Here is an 18,181-nt window from a genome sequence, read left to right as displayed (position 1 = left end):
GTCACACTATGTGTAGAGCGATCAGCCCACAATGCAAAAGGTAGTAATCTCGGCCAATCTCCAATCCGACCTCTACAAGCTTTTGCTAATGCTTTAACTACTAGCGGATGTCCTCTTTCACTTTTGCCATTTCCCTCTGGATTATAGGCAGTAGTAAGAGCCAATTTAATCCCAAGCCGTGAGAAGAATTCTCTAGCCTCATCTGCATCTAGCTCTCCACGATCAGCTGTAATCTTGCCTATACATCCATACCTGCAAAATATTTCTTCCAACAAGAATTTACATACTGTAGTGGTGGTCTTTGTCCGCAAAGATCTGCCTTCAACATAGTTTGTAAGATCCTCCTTAGCCAAGACAAGATATCTCATCTGCCAAAGTCCCACTGGCAAAGTAACCAAGTCTACTACCCACTTATAATGCATACATAGTGGATAAGTCGGATGCAACTCATCACGATGTCGCACTAAAGAGTAAAGCTGGCAGTCCCTGCACGTCTCTACAAAGTGAGAAACATCTTTATACATCCCTTTCCACCAGTATCTTTCTTTGATTTTCTCATAGGTAGCCCACACACCTCTATGTCCAGCCCATGAGCTCTCATGAAACTCTCGCATAATCTGTATTTGCATCGCTACATCACAAACTACTCTCAAGGGCAAGCCTCCTCTCTTTCTTGGATGCTTCCAAAGAAAACCATCTTTCAAGAAATACCCATAAGCCTTCCTTCTGATTTTCTTGAATTCTTCATCTGTCCAATCATCTCTTCGAGTCAATGAACTTAGATACTGTCCAATTTGCAGCCACTCGTCAACATAAAGTTCTTCAATAAAGGCTTCAACAGTAGATACATGACAATCATGAACAAGGACAGAAGTAGCAAACTTTGTCTCATCATCTTCTGCAAGCATTGACTCCTCATCCTCATATCTCGCTCTAGATAGCATGTCAGCAACTGGATTATCTTTCCCTGCTATGTGTCGAAATTCTGGATTCAATGATTTGATATAGGCAATCCACCGAAGCATCGCTATATCTGGAGTCGAGCAACTAGTAATCATGCCAAGCAAAGGCAAACAATCTGTTTCCACAACAACTGAAGCTCCAATAAAATACCCTTTGTCACACTTCAGTGCAGTGACTACTCCCCACAATTCTCTTTTGATCTGCGGATATCTCCTTTATCGCTCATTAAGAACTTTAGCTCCAAAGCGGATAGCATACCTATTTCCATCAGCATCATCCTGTCCCACAGCCCAACCTATGCCAATAGGGCTAGTATCAACTGTCAACATGATCGGCCGTCCACACTGATAATCCGCCTTGCGTAGAGTAGGAGCTGATTGCAACAGCTTCTTGAGCTTACGCATGGCTTTTGAATGCTTCTCATCCCAATGAAATTTCTGCCCCTTTCGAAGCAGCTGATAGAGAACATCTGCTATATGAGCAAAATGAGGAATCCAAATCATGTAAAATACACAAGCTCCCACAAATCTCCGCACCTCTGAAGTAGTCGAGCAATACTCTACAATCCTGTCTATGGCATCCACCTTTGCAGGAGAAGGTTTTCTGCCATAATATCCAACCATATGCCCAACTATGATGACTTCATTAACACCAAAGATAGATTTCAGCCCTGAAAGTGTCAAATTTACCTCCTCTAATCGTGTCAATATTTGCTCACAAGCAATCAAGTAGTCAGCCACAAACTGTCTACATCCACGCAAATCAAGACTTTCATTCTTTTCTTCCTCTGCACAACCCTTAATAGGCACATCATCTAGAAAAGGCATGGTATACTGTGGAATATAGTCTCGTAGAACTCTATGCATAGCATTCATCATATGAGCAACTGAGTTTGTGGCACCTTGAGGCAAGGTACACATCCTCACAAGACCAATAGGTGTCCGCATAGTAGTAATATCCCTGCTTTCCAAGGCAAGCTGAAACTGATCATAACCTGAATACAAGTCACCTAGAGAATAGATGGCTCGTCCTGCAAAAGCCTCAACAAATTCACCCACAACTGGACCTGTTCCCACATTCCTGATTGTCACTTTGTTCAGGGGCTGCATATCCTGAATAAATCTCAAAGTACCATTCTTCTTTGGTATAGTAAACCACCTGTTAGAATAGGGTGCAGAAGAGGGTTCCAAAATCCCCATTTTAATCTTCTCATTCAGCAACTCTATCAGCTTTGGCAAGTGTGCTTTAGGCATAGGTATAGGAGGTATATTCCATGGTACATGAGGAACAGTGAAGATGACCATGGGTGCAACCAATTCGGGACTAATGCAGCCAATTTCATGTGGAAAGAAAGCAAATGCCTTACCATGACGTCCAAGCATCTCTCTAAAACATTATTTTTCCACTGGAAGCAAAAAATCATCATTTCCAATCTTCAATTCTGCAAGAGTTTCAGCTATAAACTTATGTCCAATATTTGCAGGGTCTCTCAACATAGGCTGCTTCATAGCTTTTTCAACCTGTTCATCACTATTAGAAGGAAGCGGTCCTGCAACCGGCTTAACCTTCTTATCAACTGTTTTATATTTTGTGTCAACCTTGGCATCATTCAAGCACTCTTTTCTTTGCTGCAATTTCTGCAAATTTTCAGCAACTTTCAACTCTGTTGGCTGAAAAATTTCAGCCTTTAGCTCTATGGACTGCATGGGTGCAGCCTGAAACTCTGTATGCAGAAATTTTTATGCATTCAACTCTGTTGGCTGAATGGATTCAGCACTTGGCTCTATGGACTGCATAGATGCATCCTGAAACTCTGTATACAGAAATTTTTCTGCATTCAACTCTGTTGGCTGAATGGATTCAGCCCTCTGCAATTCTGTTACCTGATCAAGATCAGCCATAAATTCAGTTTGCTGAATTTTCTCAGCCTCTAACTTTGTTTGTTGCATAAAACCAGAAATTTCCTGAAACATATCCAAGGTTTGCACAGGTATGATCTTTGAACCCTTACATACATCAGTTTTCAGCATTGCTCTCATCTCAAACAATGTATCTGCATAAGACATCCCTTCATACAATCCATCTACATGCTCTTCTGCTTGCAAAATACCTGCATTCTTCAACTCTTTCTCCTTACGGCCAATGTACTGCCTAGCAGCTCTAGGCAAATCTAAAATTTTCTGATAACTTACTGAACTATCTGAAGAAAAACCAACAAAATTATTGGAGAAAGACTGGCTGCCAGGAGGCGAGATCTCCTCTTTTCTCCGCTCTGTACCATTGGCATCTCGCAAGACAGCGGTACCTAATGAAAATCCAACTCCTTCGCAGGTAGTGGTGCCTCACGCAAGGAGTCCCTGTTTCTCGGATGATTTACCCCAACAATCATAAACTGAACAGCTCGCATACCATCTTTACTGCGTATCCGCGCGTAAGCTGACCCATCATCCATCACTTTTGTTTCCATTCTTGCTTCTGTAATGAAAGGCTGCCCAAGAATAATCGGATAAGAGCATGAATCCTGAACAAAGCAATGATAATCCTCTTCAACATTACCAATAGAAATTCTGATACTCAGACAAGCAGCATACATATCACCAGAAGTATTATTGGCGGCTCTCATGCACCAGCCATGCTCTGCATCCATAGGCCACTTGCCACTCTCATAAACACCTCAAGCAATAAGATTAATCTCAGAACCATGATCAACTAAAGCGACCAAGGGAATTTGTTTCTCTCCAATCCTTACCACTGTCTCAGTGGTTGCTCTAGCCCAATGACTTCGTGAAAAATGGCTGCGAGGAATGAGAATAGGGGTCTCATCATCTTCATACTGCATAGGCTGCACTATTTTCTCCAATTGCGGATTAACAGAAGCATTCTCAACCATCACTGCATCATCATGCTCTTCCCCAAGAGCTCCATGCCACAACCCCTGTAAAGCAGGTCCTTCCATTGCATGTCGTTTCCTCCGCAAAAGATCCTGCATCTGATCCTGTATTTCTCTTCTAGCAATCCCAAGAGCCTCTCCAACAATAAAAGTGACTTCACTATTCAAAATTCTTTCATGAAAAATCTTACTCATATCCGTTTGCATATCAAGGTCTGACAAGAGCTTGAATCCTGGCTCTTTTCTTGGTTGCCTCTTTTCTTTCTGCTTGTCTCCCATTGGTTGTTCAGGACCTGATTGAGCTGGAGAACTTGACATAGGTGGAGCTGGAACAGGTGGTGAAACAAAGTCACCCTCTCTAGTCTTTTTGGAGGAGCTAGGACCCTCCTCATCTCTTCTTCTCTTTTCCTCAACCATGGCATCTAAACCCTGCGTTTTAGCCATATAAGCAAAAATAGAATACCTGTCAACAGGAGAATCCCATCCTGTTTCTCCTCGGATGCTAGAGCCCACACAAGTCATAGTAGATGCTTGAACTTTCCCTCTTCTCACTATCTCCAAGGCAGAGGACCATAAAGCAGAGTCTCCATCAGATTTCTGCTCAAGCTGGACTCCAAAAGCTGAAGCATCTCCTCTAACACTCACATAAGCTGATCGCGCAGCCATATCATCAACAAGCTTCTTCATACCTCCCTTGCCAAAGTTCGTGTCAAGAGGAGCGCTAGTCTCTGTCAGCCATATCTTCCCATCTTGTCCCCAAAACACTACATTCTTCTTACGTGCTTCCTGAAAAGCATCACAATCTCTGCAGTGTTGGTGCTCTGTACTATCACACCAAATACATCGTTGCCCTTTTCTTTGACCAGCTGGAAAAGCAGTCGCTGGAGTAGGTGCTACAGCAGGTACTGACTTCAGCTTTGACTGCTTCAATCGTCAAATCCGCCAAGCCTTTAATAACATCATCTACAGATAAGGGCACTGGAGCAGCAGGAACTGGTGGATTCACAGCAGGAGGAGTAGGCTTAGGCAAAGAATTTGCAGCAGGGTAGAAGAAGAAGTCTCCAAGGATTTTTCAGGAACTGATCCTGTATTACGAGGCAATCTTACTCTCCTGCGCTGCTTCTTAACAAGAGCATTCACAGCATCAATGACATGTCTCCACTCAGTCTTTAAACCTGAATCAGTAGCTTGATCTTCCAAAAGATCATCCAACTTTTTCTGTAAATCAGCATCTGCAGCTTGTAAAAATAACTCCACTTTCTGCATCTCCAAAGCTTGCTGTTCAGTCCCATCCAACTAATCATATCGGCTTTCAAACTCTCGCAGAAGAGCGGTAACAGAAAGTCCCTTATTAGGCATAGAAACCCATGTTAAAAAATTCCTACGATTCATAAGACCTGTATCCTCCAGGAAATATTCATCTTTTAATGCCTTTTTAAATTCAGCCCAACCTGCATGTGCTTCTTGAATTTCTGCAATTCGACCTTCAAGAGCGCGCACCATGATCCGCAAGAAGTAGCGGCTCCAAATATCTTGAGAAACCCCAAAAAACTTCATCTTTTCTTCATACAAATGCAGGTAAGTTGACACTTGCTGGCCATTAAACTGCTTCAACTCCTGTTGGACAGCTTTCAAGGCATCCATAGCATCACTGTCTCGTTTTGCATGAGCTTGCTACTGCATATACATGGTAAATGACTGAAACAGGTTCTTCATGACATTATCATCTGTCATCTCTTCTTGCGAGTCTCCCATCTTACTGAAAAGTGACGCAACACTTTCACGTCGGGTTCACTAGAAATGTCGTAGAGTTCATGCAAGAGCTGCAGAACACGGGGTTCAAGGTACAGCAAGGAAAAAGGCTAACAAGAAGATCTCAATAACACAATATTTGATGCCAAGATCATTATATTGTTTGTCAAGTACATTACAAAAGAAGAGTCAAAATAAATGACAAAGCATGTCAATCTGTCCACTGCTTTACAATAAGTGTATGAGCTTGGTTTCAGGGGCACCAAATAATTCACTCAGATTCAGGACTTAGTCATAAACAACTTTATTGCATTCTGCCCAAAGGGTACTTTAGTCCATTCGTACCATTCAAAAATGAAAGACTCTTTGGATCTCTAAGTAGCTGAGATCACAAGGTTCCAAGTCAAGGCCATACTTCACAATGTAGGCATGCAAATTCTTACCATCAACAAAATCCTCCTTGCTGCAGCTTACAGGAAGAATGTTGAGAAATGTTATATTATCTGGAGCTTTCAGCGAGAGTTTTTTTTATCAAAAAGCCTCAATGCCTCTTTACCACATCCCTGCTGTACATAAGCTACGATCATGATGTTCCATGTAGTGACATTACCCAGACAGATGCACTTCAGAACCGGCTGGGGATGCGCTTGGCAGTCGATGATGATCTAAGTTCTTTGATTGCAGACATGATTTAGCCTTGCTCATCACGTTGCTTTATGCCTCCGCTTATGATAAGGGAGGTCATCGGCCCGTATTTGGCACCTCTTTCTCTATGGTGTCGTGCATGAATCCGATAGATGGTATACTACTAATCAAACTGGAGTCCTCATCTCTAGAACTTGTCGTAATTGTTCAGTTTGACTTTTCAGAAACTAGCTTAGCTCTTCCTTTCGGGCCGAGAGCTTGTAACAGTTGAGTGCTCATGATCAAAAGCCAAATTTTAGACCGGTGAAGACTACAGCTGGCATCGTGATGCCAGGGCACCCTGTGTTTGATTATGATCTACTAGCTGGAGGGCAGCAGTCTGCTGCCGAGGCTGTGAGGTTCAGATCAATGCTTCTTTTCATCACTTGCGACTTGCGATCGCTGGAGTGGGTGGAGGATTGTTCATTGCAGGCTGCTGAAGTAGAGCGAAATTGGGGATCTTTGGACTCATAACAGGAGCCACATTTCCTCCTTAATAAAAAGACCTCTGTGTTGCTGCCATCGACCCCGCTATCATTGGCTGTGAATCATCCACGACCCCCAAGGGAATTTGAGCCAAGAAAGCATGTGCATCAATTCTCGAAAAGTTGAAACCGGAGAGCTGCGCCGTCCTGTTCAGTGGATCGGTACCGAGTGGATTATTGAGGGTGTGCTGAGGAGCAGGTGGCAGGTATAAACGTTGATCAAAGAGGGGAAACAATTGGGGGGGGAAAGGTGATGAGTTAGATGAGACGATTGAACATCTGTCTCAAGCCGTTCTCATCGAGAGGCAAAAACAATTGCATAAAGCTCTTGAGTCTTCAATGAAATCCCTTGTGCTTCTCCTGCAAGATCCACCCGCAAGAAACAAAGAGAAAGAGAATGCCTCGAGACAAGGACGAGTTCTTGTGCTCAGATCTGGTTTGATACCAGGGATGCAGAGTTGCGGAAGTGTGGCCTCCTGGAAATCCTGGGACGAGATGGTATGGACTGCGCTGCTTCGTCTGTTAGTGGTGCTGCTTCTTTCTCGTCCTCTTCTTCTACTTAGGAAAATACAGGGTATATCGACAGAAGCTTTTCATATCTTTCTTAACTATTCTTCTCATCGCTCCTTCGATTTCTGAACAGACAGCTTCTTCCATGGCGTAAGTTCTTCCCTCTCTCAGCTATTCGAATCCTCCCCTATTTCTCTCCAAGACTCTGTTTTCTTTGAATTATGCCCGCTATTTTTTTCTGCTAGCCTCCATCTTTTTCCCCGTGTAATGAAAAGAAGGATTGTTGAATATAGCTTTCCCCAATAAGTTGAGCACTTTTCGCCTCCCCTTTTGCTCGAACAATGGCCCTTCTTTTATCTTGTTCCGCTTTCTCCACTCTGAATTTAGCTCTCTCAGCTTTCTGAGCAGCCACATGTTTTGCTTCAATAGTAGCTGTAAACTCTTTACCAAAAGTAAGGTTAATAATTGAAACATCATCAAGTGCAATATTGAAATTTACAGCCCGCTGGGTAAGAATTTTTCTTATCTCTCTACTAACAGCCTCACGCTGTGTTATGAGCTGGTTGCATTAAACTGTGCTACAGCTGTCTTCAAGGTCTCATAAATTATGGACGGTAAAACTCTTTCATTGTAATTGGTACTCAAGGTCTCTGACATCAAAGATAATCGGTCTATCGACCTAAAGAATCATCAAATGGATTCCTTCGGGATAAACCTTCTCTTTGATTCTATAATTCCCTGCATTTTTCTTAGAGATCATTATCCTTTGGCATCAATTTTTCATCTTTTTCTAACACACACACATCATGCATCCAAACAAAATCGAACACATGCACTAAGGGAATATATACATTGGATGTGGATTATCGAAATGCATCACACACACAATAAATCACACGCAGAAAAAAACACAAATGCACAACAAATGAAATGGAGGTGTATACGACTCGGATGCGCAGCAGCACGACAGCACTGAAACTGATCTAGCAGAGCGCCCTGACGAAGAACGAGACAGCTCTTGATCTGCAATCTCTCTGAATCTCGCGAGCTGATCTGGAGACATACGTGCCATCATCTCCTGAAACTCCTCATCGCTCATCCCTCGACTCATCTTGAAAATGTCGATACCTGCACAGATAAAAAATAATGTTAGAATAATCAATTTAAACTATACAAAGCACATTAATATAAATCATTTTTGAAAAATCCCTCTTAAAATGCATATCTTATCTACCTTTATGGAAGATCTAAACAACGAATTGAGTAATACAATTCTCCAAGAATGAAGTATTCTATGGTCCCATGTTAATCTCCTGACACAACTCTGCATACACTGGAAGGTCGATAGACATGTCACCACAAAAGAACGAGTCTGCCTCGTTCTCAAAAAATTCTACGACTTTTGTATTTCCATCATTGTTAGCCGATGCGTGCTCCAAGCTTGCGGTGGCCTCCACCCCTTGTAATGACGATCCCTCTATTTGCATATTTTCTTCATCTATGCCTGGAACATCGCTTTGATCGTATACTTTCACACCTCAAGGAGTTAAAGGTATAACATACCACCACCGAGGTTGTCGGGGATTTGGATAGAAGATTACCTGTTCACAAACACTTACAAACCGTCTTCAAACCATTGTGACATAAACCATGTCGTATTACAATTAGCAAGCAAATGACTAGTTGTACCTGTTCACAATGGGCCGGCAACACAAAGGTGTCGCGCAAATCCATCCATTTTTTTTCGAAATCTATTTCGAGAAATCCAGATGGACCTCGTCGAACTGTTGCACTAGCTCCTCCAAGTACCACTTTGAACCACTGCACATCGAATATTATCATGGAGAAGCTAGGTAATCCACCGTAATAATACTTTGCAAATTCCCAAATTACTCCATCTCATCCACAACCGTGTTCGGATCCGTTGCTCGTCGCCGGCTCTCTTGCTCAAACCTTGCCATGACACCACAGTCCATTGTGGAGCTCATTTGGTCAATACGCTCCACCCGAAAATGCCGTCCGCGCGACCATGCTGCGCTATATATTTTGTACTGCACATTGAAACACTCAAATTAGATGTAGTAAGCAAATTTAGATACGACACATTCTAAACCCCTCATTACCTTTGGACTACATCCCCTCGAGAACTCCCAGTCCTCCATTGAGACCTCTGTCCCTTCGCTGGATGCTGCGGTCAAGGCTCCATGCAACCATCGTGTTGACATAAACCGCGGCATCTCCTCCATGCCTTCGGGATATCGAATCGGTCGGTGACGCGTACTGCATCGGAATTCAGCTCGCGCTTCCTCTCGATCTTGCCTTGCAATCTGGTACTTGGCAAGCCACGTCTCCATGGAGGCATGGTGCAACATACAAAAGCGATTCACCTTCTCTTCCATTGAGGCATCCATTCTTTTTTCTACCCCATTTCCAACCACCATATCTCCAGTCAACCTGTCATCGTCCTTCAGCGTCCATAGCATTTCATTGTCTGGTTCCACCGTTGGTAGCCATTGTGAGATATGCACTAACGCCTCTGACACCAACCAACCTTCCGCCATGCTACCTTCCGGACGAGCTCGTTGTCGCACAAAGCCTCTCAGGGTTTTCATGAAGCGCTCCAGGAAGAACATCCATCGCGTATGGACAGGTCCAGCAATCTCCACTTCATCCACAAGATGCACAAGAAGGTGAACTTGTATCGTGAGCATGCTAGTGGGCAGGTATTTCTCAAAGAGACAGACTGTCTCAACTGCTCCCCGCCTTGCGGATTCAATAGAGGACATCTTAATCTCTTTCTGTGAGATCCATTGCACCAAAGTCGACAGCTTGTAAATGGCCCCGTGAATTTCTGGAGTTAGGCATCCCGCGATCGCGATCGGTAGGACAAACTGCCACAAATGAGAAATGATTAAGAATAATGGTCACTTTTCAAATTTCAAAATGTCCACGCTAATTAAAATCCATTCTATTCACAAACCTGACATATCTTATGCCAATCATGGGATTTTAGCCCAGACATTTGGTCATCTTTAGAAAATGCGGACCTGAGAGAACGCATCATACCCGTCGGAGTGCGGATAGACTTGATTACTTGCTTCACAATGCGCTCTTCTTTGGTAGACAAAACCCAGGGAGCGCGAGGAAGCTGCACTCCCCCTTCAGCACTCGACTGCGGCCAAAGTGCCTCCATCTTACCTACCTCCTTTAAATCCATTCGTGACCCTATAGTGTCTCTCTTTCCTGTGATGTGGTCCCATAGCAAGCTACCCACATTTTTGAAAATATGCATGGGATCCAACAAGTGGTTGACCTGCAAGTGGGTCCAATATGGCAACTCGTAGAAAACTGAGAGCCGTCGCATTCCATTTGGATGTGATTCCGGGTTTACCATTTTCAGCTCGTACCAGCTTGCAGCATTCATACGTGCTGGAGGTCGTCCAAGAGAACCTTCCCTGAGTTCATGATCCTCCGGCAAGAAAGCGGCGTGTCCTTGATATACCATCTTCTTCATGGTTCGTCACCTTCGGGAGTCTAACTGTGGCCCACACAATGGACATGCATGATAACTTGAGGTAACAAGACCTGCAAGGCGATCCACGACCTAGTGAATACTTGATTGAATGAAATAAAATATAGATACTACCGGCGAGAACAAAGGTGTGCTCACTTGAGCACTCTCCCAATCCCGGAAAGTCATGCATCGTCCACATGAGAATGGCTCGAATGTTGGCTGACCGCCGACCATCGCGCCTGCTCATATCTTGCACCGTGACCCCCTCCTCCCACAAAATCTTAAGCTCATCGACTAATGGACGAAGATACACGTCCATATTTTTTACTTTGTAGCGGCTCGGGACGAGCAAGCTAAGGATGAGATGTCATTTCTTCGTAGAAAGCCATGGAGGAATGTTGTAGTTGACAAGCACTATAGGCCACACGCTATAAGAAGTCGAGCGCAGACCGAATGGGTTCACACCATCCATGGCGAGACCGAGCCGAAGATTCCTTGGCTCTCGCGCAAAGCCTGGGAAGGTAGAGTCAATGTGGCTCCATGCGCATGAATCTGCTGATATTCGTTGCACTCCATCCGTGGACCTATTCTGCACATGCCACGTTGTCAAGCTTGCCATGGCAGATGTGCAAAACATGTGGTTTATGCGGGGGATGAGCGGAAAGTGTCTGAGGACTTTTTGAGGGATGGTCTGCCCTTGCAAGTCCTGTCGATACCTGTGAGCACCACACTTTGGACATGTCTCCATAGTCTCGTATTCATCTCGAAACAATATGTAGTCGTTGATACATGCATGGATGTTATTGTAGTCCATGCCAAGCTTCCGTAAAACATGTCGTGCATCATCACGAGACTCAGGCATGGTGTTTGCAGGTGGCAATATATGATATTTCAATAACCTGAAAAAATCATAAAACACCTTGAAAAATCCATCCATGTTTGCAATAATACTATTTTAAAAAAAAAACAATGAAGTCTGTGTGCAAGGTACCTGAATAACTCAGTCACACTCGAATCGCTCCAACCGTATTTTGCTTGCACACTTAAGAGTGCAAGCAATGTCTTCAACCGAGATACTCTGCACCCATCATATAATGGTATGGATGCTTCCTCTCTAAGCGGGTCAGATATCTCAACATCTATGGGAATCAATGCATCGATCATTGCCTCCATCTCAGGCTCCAAGATTGTAGGCAAGTCGGGAAGGTTGTCTGTCTCCTCTGGCATTGACGGTATAGATGGGCCTTGCGAGTGGTCGATTGGCTCCTGCAATCCATCCATCGCACGTCCACGAACTCTTCTAATTGGCTGCAAAGGGTGCACTCCCCCTTGGGTCGAGACATCACCCCCCTGGATACAAAATTTGCCAACAAGACCCAATCTTATTGTGTATGGTTTTCAATTAGCTTGAGAGTACAATGCATGAAAAATGCTAACTTTAAATGACCGTTTGCTAAAAATCTGCAATCGCCTGATCAATGATCTCAGATTGAAACTCGCCAAATCATCGTACGTGTTCTATAGACAATCGGCGTTTTCGTCTAATTGCCAACTTGCATTGAGAGCAAGGACATGGGACACACTGATTAAGATACGACTCACGGTCTTGAACAATAGGACCTTCTTCGTTTGCCATCTTATCTACATTACAGCAAATGAGACTTAAATGGATAGCTTTATGGAGATGTATGTCAAGTTGCAAGTTGACCATAAACCTTCCATTGTATATAGTAGTCGAGAGATTTTCCGATGTTATATCTCGGCCTTGTATCATGCTCAACGATTTGTTTGTCCCGGTAGATAATTTTTTGTTATATCTCGGCTTTGAGTATAAGAAATCCATTTTAAAATTAATGCGCGCCATCTATGAAATTTTATAACCGTATTTTGCTTGCACACTTAAGTTGCAAGTTGACCATAAACCTTGCATTGTATATAGTTGTCGAGAGATTTTCCGATGTTATATCTCGGCCTTGTATCATGCTCAACGATTTGTTTGTCCTGGTAGATAATTTTTTGTTATATCTCGGCTTTGAGTATAAGTAATCCATTTTAAAATTAATGCGCGCCATCTATGAAATTTTATAACTATAGTAATAAAATTTATTTCAATCAATTCTAATCATAGTCATAAGACCTGAGAGAAATTATTCTATACTCAATTTAAGGGTTTCTTCTTCTATAACAATAATTTTGGGTTCATTTTGATGAAGTACGTGGCCGTATGCAAAGCACATTGCATACCATTATCAATACGTATATTATCTTAAATTTCCTTCCCTTCCCTCTCCCTCTCTTTCTCTTTCTCTCCCTCTCTTCCTCTCTTTCTCTCACCCTCACCCTCTCCCTCTCGTTCTCTTTCTCTCCACTCTCATTTCCTCCCTCCCCCTCCCTCTCCCTCTCCCTCCCTCTTTCTCCCTCTCCCTCTCCCTCTCCCTCTCCCTCGCTCCCTCTCCCTCCCCCTCCCTCTTTCTCTCCCTCTCTCATTTCCTTCCCCTCCCCCTCCCCCTCCCTCTCCCTCTCCCTCTCCCTCTCCCTCTCCCTCTCTTTCTCTTTTTCTCCCTCTCCCTCTCTATCTCTCTTTCTCTCTCATTTCCTAAACAAGCAAAAAATAAAGTGATTTAAACATCCTCCAAGCAAAAGGGAGAGGGAGAGATACAATGCACTCTCCCTCTCTTTCTCTTTCTATCCCTCTCTCATTTCCTTCCCCTTCCTCTTCCTCTCACTCTCTTTCTCTCTCATTTCCTCTCCTAAACAAGCAAAAAATAAAGTGATTCAAACATTAAACAAGCAAAAGGGAGAGGGAGGGAGAGAGAGAATGCACTCTCCCTCCTTCTCCCTCTCTTTCTGTTTCTCTCCCTCTCCTATTCCCTCCCCCTCCCTCTCCCTCTCCCTCTATTTCTCTTTCTCTTTCTTTCTCTTTCTCTTTCTTTCCCTCTCCCTCTCCCTCTCCCTCTCTTTCTCTCTTACTCTCTCGTTTCCTCTCCTAAACAAGAAAAAAAGAAAGTAATTTAAACATTAAACAAGCAAAAGGGAGAGAGAGAGAGAGAATGCACTCTCCCTCTCTTTCTCTCCCTCTCCCTCTCTTTCTCTCCCTCTCTCTCCCTCTCCCTCTCCTTCTCTTTCATTTCCTCTCCTAAACAAACAAAAGAGAACGATTTAAACCTTCAACAAGTAAAAGAAAGAGAGAGGGAGACTCACCAATGAGATATGGCGAGCGTGGGCAGCTTCTCTTTGCAACGAGGGCTCCTCCTCTCCTTCGTGAACAACGACGGTGGCGGCGGCGGCGGCAGCAAGTCTCTTCCTCCTCTTCTCTCACAAAGCCTTGGCTCTCTCCCTCGCTCTCTCCCTCGCTCTCGCTCTCAAAAGGAAAAGAAAAGAAAATGAAAACGGCGCTCTGGTTTCGGCCGCGCTTTTTTTCCCTGCGGCGTCGCTATTGGCGTCGCTATTTGCAAATAGCGACGCATATAGCGACGCCAATTGCGACGCCAATAGCGACGCCTATAGCGACGCCGATATCCGCCGTCGCTAATCGGTGTCGCTATTGCCCCATTCCCTTGTAGTGTTCCCCTCCCTCTCCCTCTCCCTCTCCCTCTCTTTCTCTTTCTCTTTTTCTCCCTCTCCCTCTTTATCTCTCTTTCTCTCTCATTTCCTAAACAAGCAAAAAATAAAGTGATTTAAACATCCTCCAAGCAAAAGGGAGAGGGAGAGATACAATGCACTCTCCCTCTCTTTCTCTTTCTATCCCTCTCTCATTTCCTTCCCCTTCCTCTCCCTCTCGCTCTCTTTCTCTCTCATTTCCTCTCCTAAACAAGCAAAAAATAAAGTGATTCAAACATTAAACAAGAAAAAGGGAGAGGGAGAGAGAGAATGCACTCTCCCTCCTTCTCCCTCTCTTTCTCTTTCTCTCCCTCTCTTATTTCCTCCCCCTCCCTCTCCCTCTCCCTCTATTTCTCTTTCTCTTTCTCTTTCTCTTTCTCTCCCTCTCCCTCTCCCTCTCCCTCTCCCTCTCTTTCTCTCTTACTCTCTCGTTTCCTCTCCTAAACAAGAAAAAAAGAAAGTAATTTAAACATTAAACAAGCAAAAGGGAGAGAGAGAGAGAGAATGCACTCTCCCTCTCTTTCTCTCCCTCTCCCTCTCCCTCTCCCTCTCTTTCTCCCTCTCTTTCTCTCCCTCTCTCTCCCTCTCCCTCTCCTTCTCTTTCATTTCCTCTCCTAAACAAGCAAAAGAGAACGATTTAAACCTTCAACAAGCAAAAGAAAGAAAGAGGAAGACTCACCAATGAGATATGGTGAGCGTGGGCGGCTTCTCTTTGCAACGAGGGCTCCTCCTCTCCTTCGCGAACAACGGCGGTGGCGGTGGCAGCAAGTCTCTTCCTCTTCTTCTCTCACAAAGCCTTCGCTCTCTCCCTCGCTCTCGCTCTCAAAAGGCGAAGAAAAGAAAATGAAAACGGCGCTCTGGTTTCGGCCGCGCTTTTTTTCCCTGCGGCGTTGCTATTTGCGTCGCTATCCGCCATCGCTAATCGGCGTCGCTAATTGCCCAATTCCTTGTAGTGAGGCTTCCTCTTGAAACAAATTTTGGTAACGGTGGCATAAAGAAAAGACTGTAGGATTTGGCAACAAGAACAGCCTATGTAGTTGTTGATGTAGCTACTTATGGGCTACAAATTGAGCCAACTAATGAAATTGTTAAAGCATGTAAAACTGATGCAAAATCTAAAGTGTGGATGCAGGCCTTAGATTGCATGGAGCAAGGCAAGGCAACCAAAGATGATTTAACTACTACCAGTCAATGCATCCAAGGAAGAACCAGATGGACCGGGCCAGTTGATTCATTTTCAGCTTTTGCTCGGTTGGCTGAAATTAATAATCATGAAGCTTTGATAGAAGAAAAGAGAAGAAGAGATGAAGATGTTGCTGTCCCTCCTCTTTGAGGCCAACTAAATGTGTGATAAGAAGTAAATCGGATCAGCAGAAGGCTGCTGAAAATCCACCACTGCCAGAGCTTGATATGGGAAATGCCCCACAAGGAAAGAAGACGAAAGGAAAGAGAAAATGCAAAAAGCCGAGCCACAAGCTGCAGTCTGACATAGAGACTGCGATGGATCTCAAGCGGATCCTAGAAGAAAGGATTCTTGGAAGTAGAATTGAATTTACATTAGGTGAATTTCTCAAAATTACAAAATGAGGATTTCATGATGTAATAATTGATGTAATTAAACGGAAAAGACAATATGTTGGTGAGGAAACTGAAGAATCTGTGCATGCTTTTTTGCAAGCACTTCATGTGTATTTGCAGGATGAAGAGAAGTTGAAAACTCAAGGGATTCGATTGGAGGCAATCAAAGAATTGATTGCAGCCATAGAAGCCAAAGATGAAGATATCTATGAAGCAGAAATTGAAGAAGCTATTGCAGAGAATGTTATGGTGGGCTCTTCTCAATCCAAAGAGCAGCCCATGCGTAAGAAAGAAGCTCATCTTCACAACATGCAAGAAGAGAATGATACTCATGTTATTCCTAGTAGTCACTACTCCCGTACCCATTGGGCAATGGCGACCATTGAAACCATTGTCAAGATTGGAGAAAGAGAGACTCCGTGCATTGCCCTTATAGACCATGGCTCGAAAATCAACGTCATGTCAAGAAGTCTCCATGAGAATGGTGGATGGCCCATAGATGTGGACTCGGGATGGCGCATGAAAGCAGCCAATAACTTCTCTGGCGATCTCTATGCAGCATGCCCTTATATACAAGTTACTATTGGTAATGTAAAAGATGAATTTCATTTCTTTGTTCAAGATTCCTACAGCTATCCTATCATTCTTGGTCAACCTTTTATTTCTGAGTCTTGTTTGGAGACAAAGGCCCTTGATGACGGTTCATCATATGCTTGGATAAGAAGTAAGGATAATAAAAAAGCTGTCTAATTTTTTATTGTATGTGTAAATCATCACCGGAATAGAGATCAATTGAGAGATCATCCTGTACCTCCTAATGCCCAAGAATTTTAGGGTTTTCGAGTAGCACTGCTGTAAGTGGAGGCTATGGCGGTGCTTCATGTCATAAAAATTTGCCTCCACATGTAAAGGAGACTATGCCAAAAGCTGACTTGCAGGTTTTTACGGCCAATAGTGTGGGCTATTATAAACCGTTTTCAGCCATGAATAGGACTGAAAGAAAGCATTTATGTCATGTGGAACGAGAGCTGAAGCAAATTGATATTTTGGCTGAAAATGAAGAAATTTCAGGGCTATTTCATGGGCTGATTTATAATGATACATTGGCTGAAATATATATAGCTGTTCATGTAGAAAATCAAGCTGGAAATTAGTCCATACAGGTATGCACATTGGATATTTATGATACAATTCAAGAATTTGCTGATCAAGAAGCTTTTGGATAGCCAAACAAGGATGAGGTAAGAGTAGAAACAAAGTATAAGACAATTGACAAGAAGTTCAAGCTGGTGGCTACTCCACTACCTCCTAAAAGTGAAGGACTAGCAGAAAGGGCATCCAAACAGCCAAGCCTTCGTGATCCCAAAGATATTGGTCACCAATTTACAGCTGAAAGTTTACAAGAGCTAAAAATTGGTGAAGACTCTTTTCTCTTGCCAGCTGAAAAGCAAATCTTCATGCAGATATTAAAGAAACATGGAAAATCTTTTTCATTTCAGCCACATGAAATTGGTTGTGTGGATCCAAGTGTTGTGGCACCAATGGTGATCTTCACGGTCCCACACATTCCTTGGAATCTTAAACCAATTCCGGTACCAAGGGCTCATTTGCCTAAGTTACTGCAACTTTTAAATGAAAAGATAAAGATGCAAATATTGGAGCCATCTTCAGCTCCATATTCCAACCGATGGTTTACCGTGCCTAAAAAGAATGGATCTTTGTGATTCATTCAAGATTTATAGCCTATTAATGAAGTCACTATTAGAAATGTTGGTTCGGGGCCAATTGTTGATGAATTTGCTGAGGCTTTTGCAGGTAGAGCAATTTATTCTATGGGTGATTTATATTTGGGTTATGACCAATTTCAGCTTGCTTTGGAGAGTCGAGACATTACCACAATGAAGACACCTCTTGGTTTAGTCCGCATGTGTACTCTACCTCAAGGAGCTAAAAATTCCGTAGCTCACATGATGAATGCCATGCATAAAGTATTGAGAGATTATATTCCCCAACTAACTCTTCCTTTCCTTGATGATGTACCGATCAAAGGGTGTGAAGTTCATGAGCAGAATGAAGAACTCAATGAGCTTGGATGTCGCAAGTTTGTTTCCGATCATATTAATGATTGTGCTCAAATCTTGTCTAAATTGGAAGAAGTCCATCTTACTCTTTCAGGTGCTAAATCTAAATTTGGAGTCGAAGAAG

At 43.3% G+C, this 18,181-nt stretch overlaps 1 pseudogene; it reads right to left on the bottom strand.

Annotated features, from left to right (window-relative positions):
- Positions 1-7,512: 7,512 nt before the first annotated feature.
- On the bottom strand, positions 7,513-8,044 carry LOC148025950 (prohibitin-1, mitochondrial pseudogene; annotated as a pseudogene).
- Positions 8,045-18,181: the final 10,137 nt, after the last annotated feature.

The sequence above is a fragment of the Lygodium microphyllum genome, chromosome 14, assembly GCF_053477565.2.
Source record: "Lygodium microphyllum isolate KBCC chromosome 14, Lygodium_microphyllum_v1.1.10, whole genome shotgun sequence".
NCBI lineage: Eukaryota > Viridiplantae > Streptophyta > Polypodiopsida > Schizaeales > Lygodiaceae > Lygodium > Lygodium microphyllum.
Note: the sequence above shows the minus strand (reverse complement) of the source record. Positions and strands in the feature narration are given on the sequence as shown.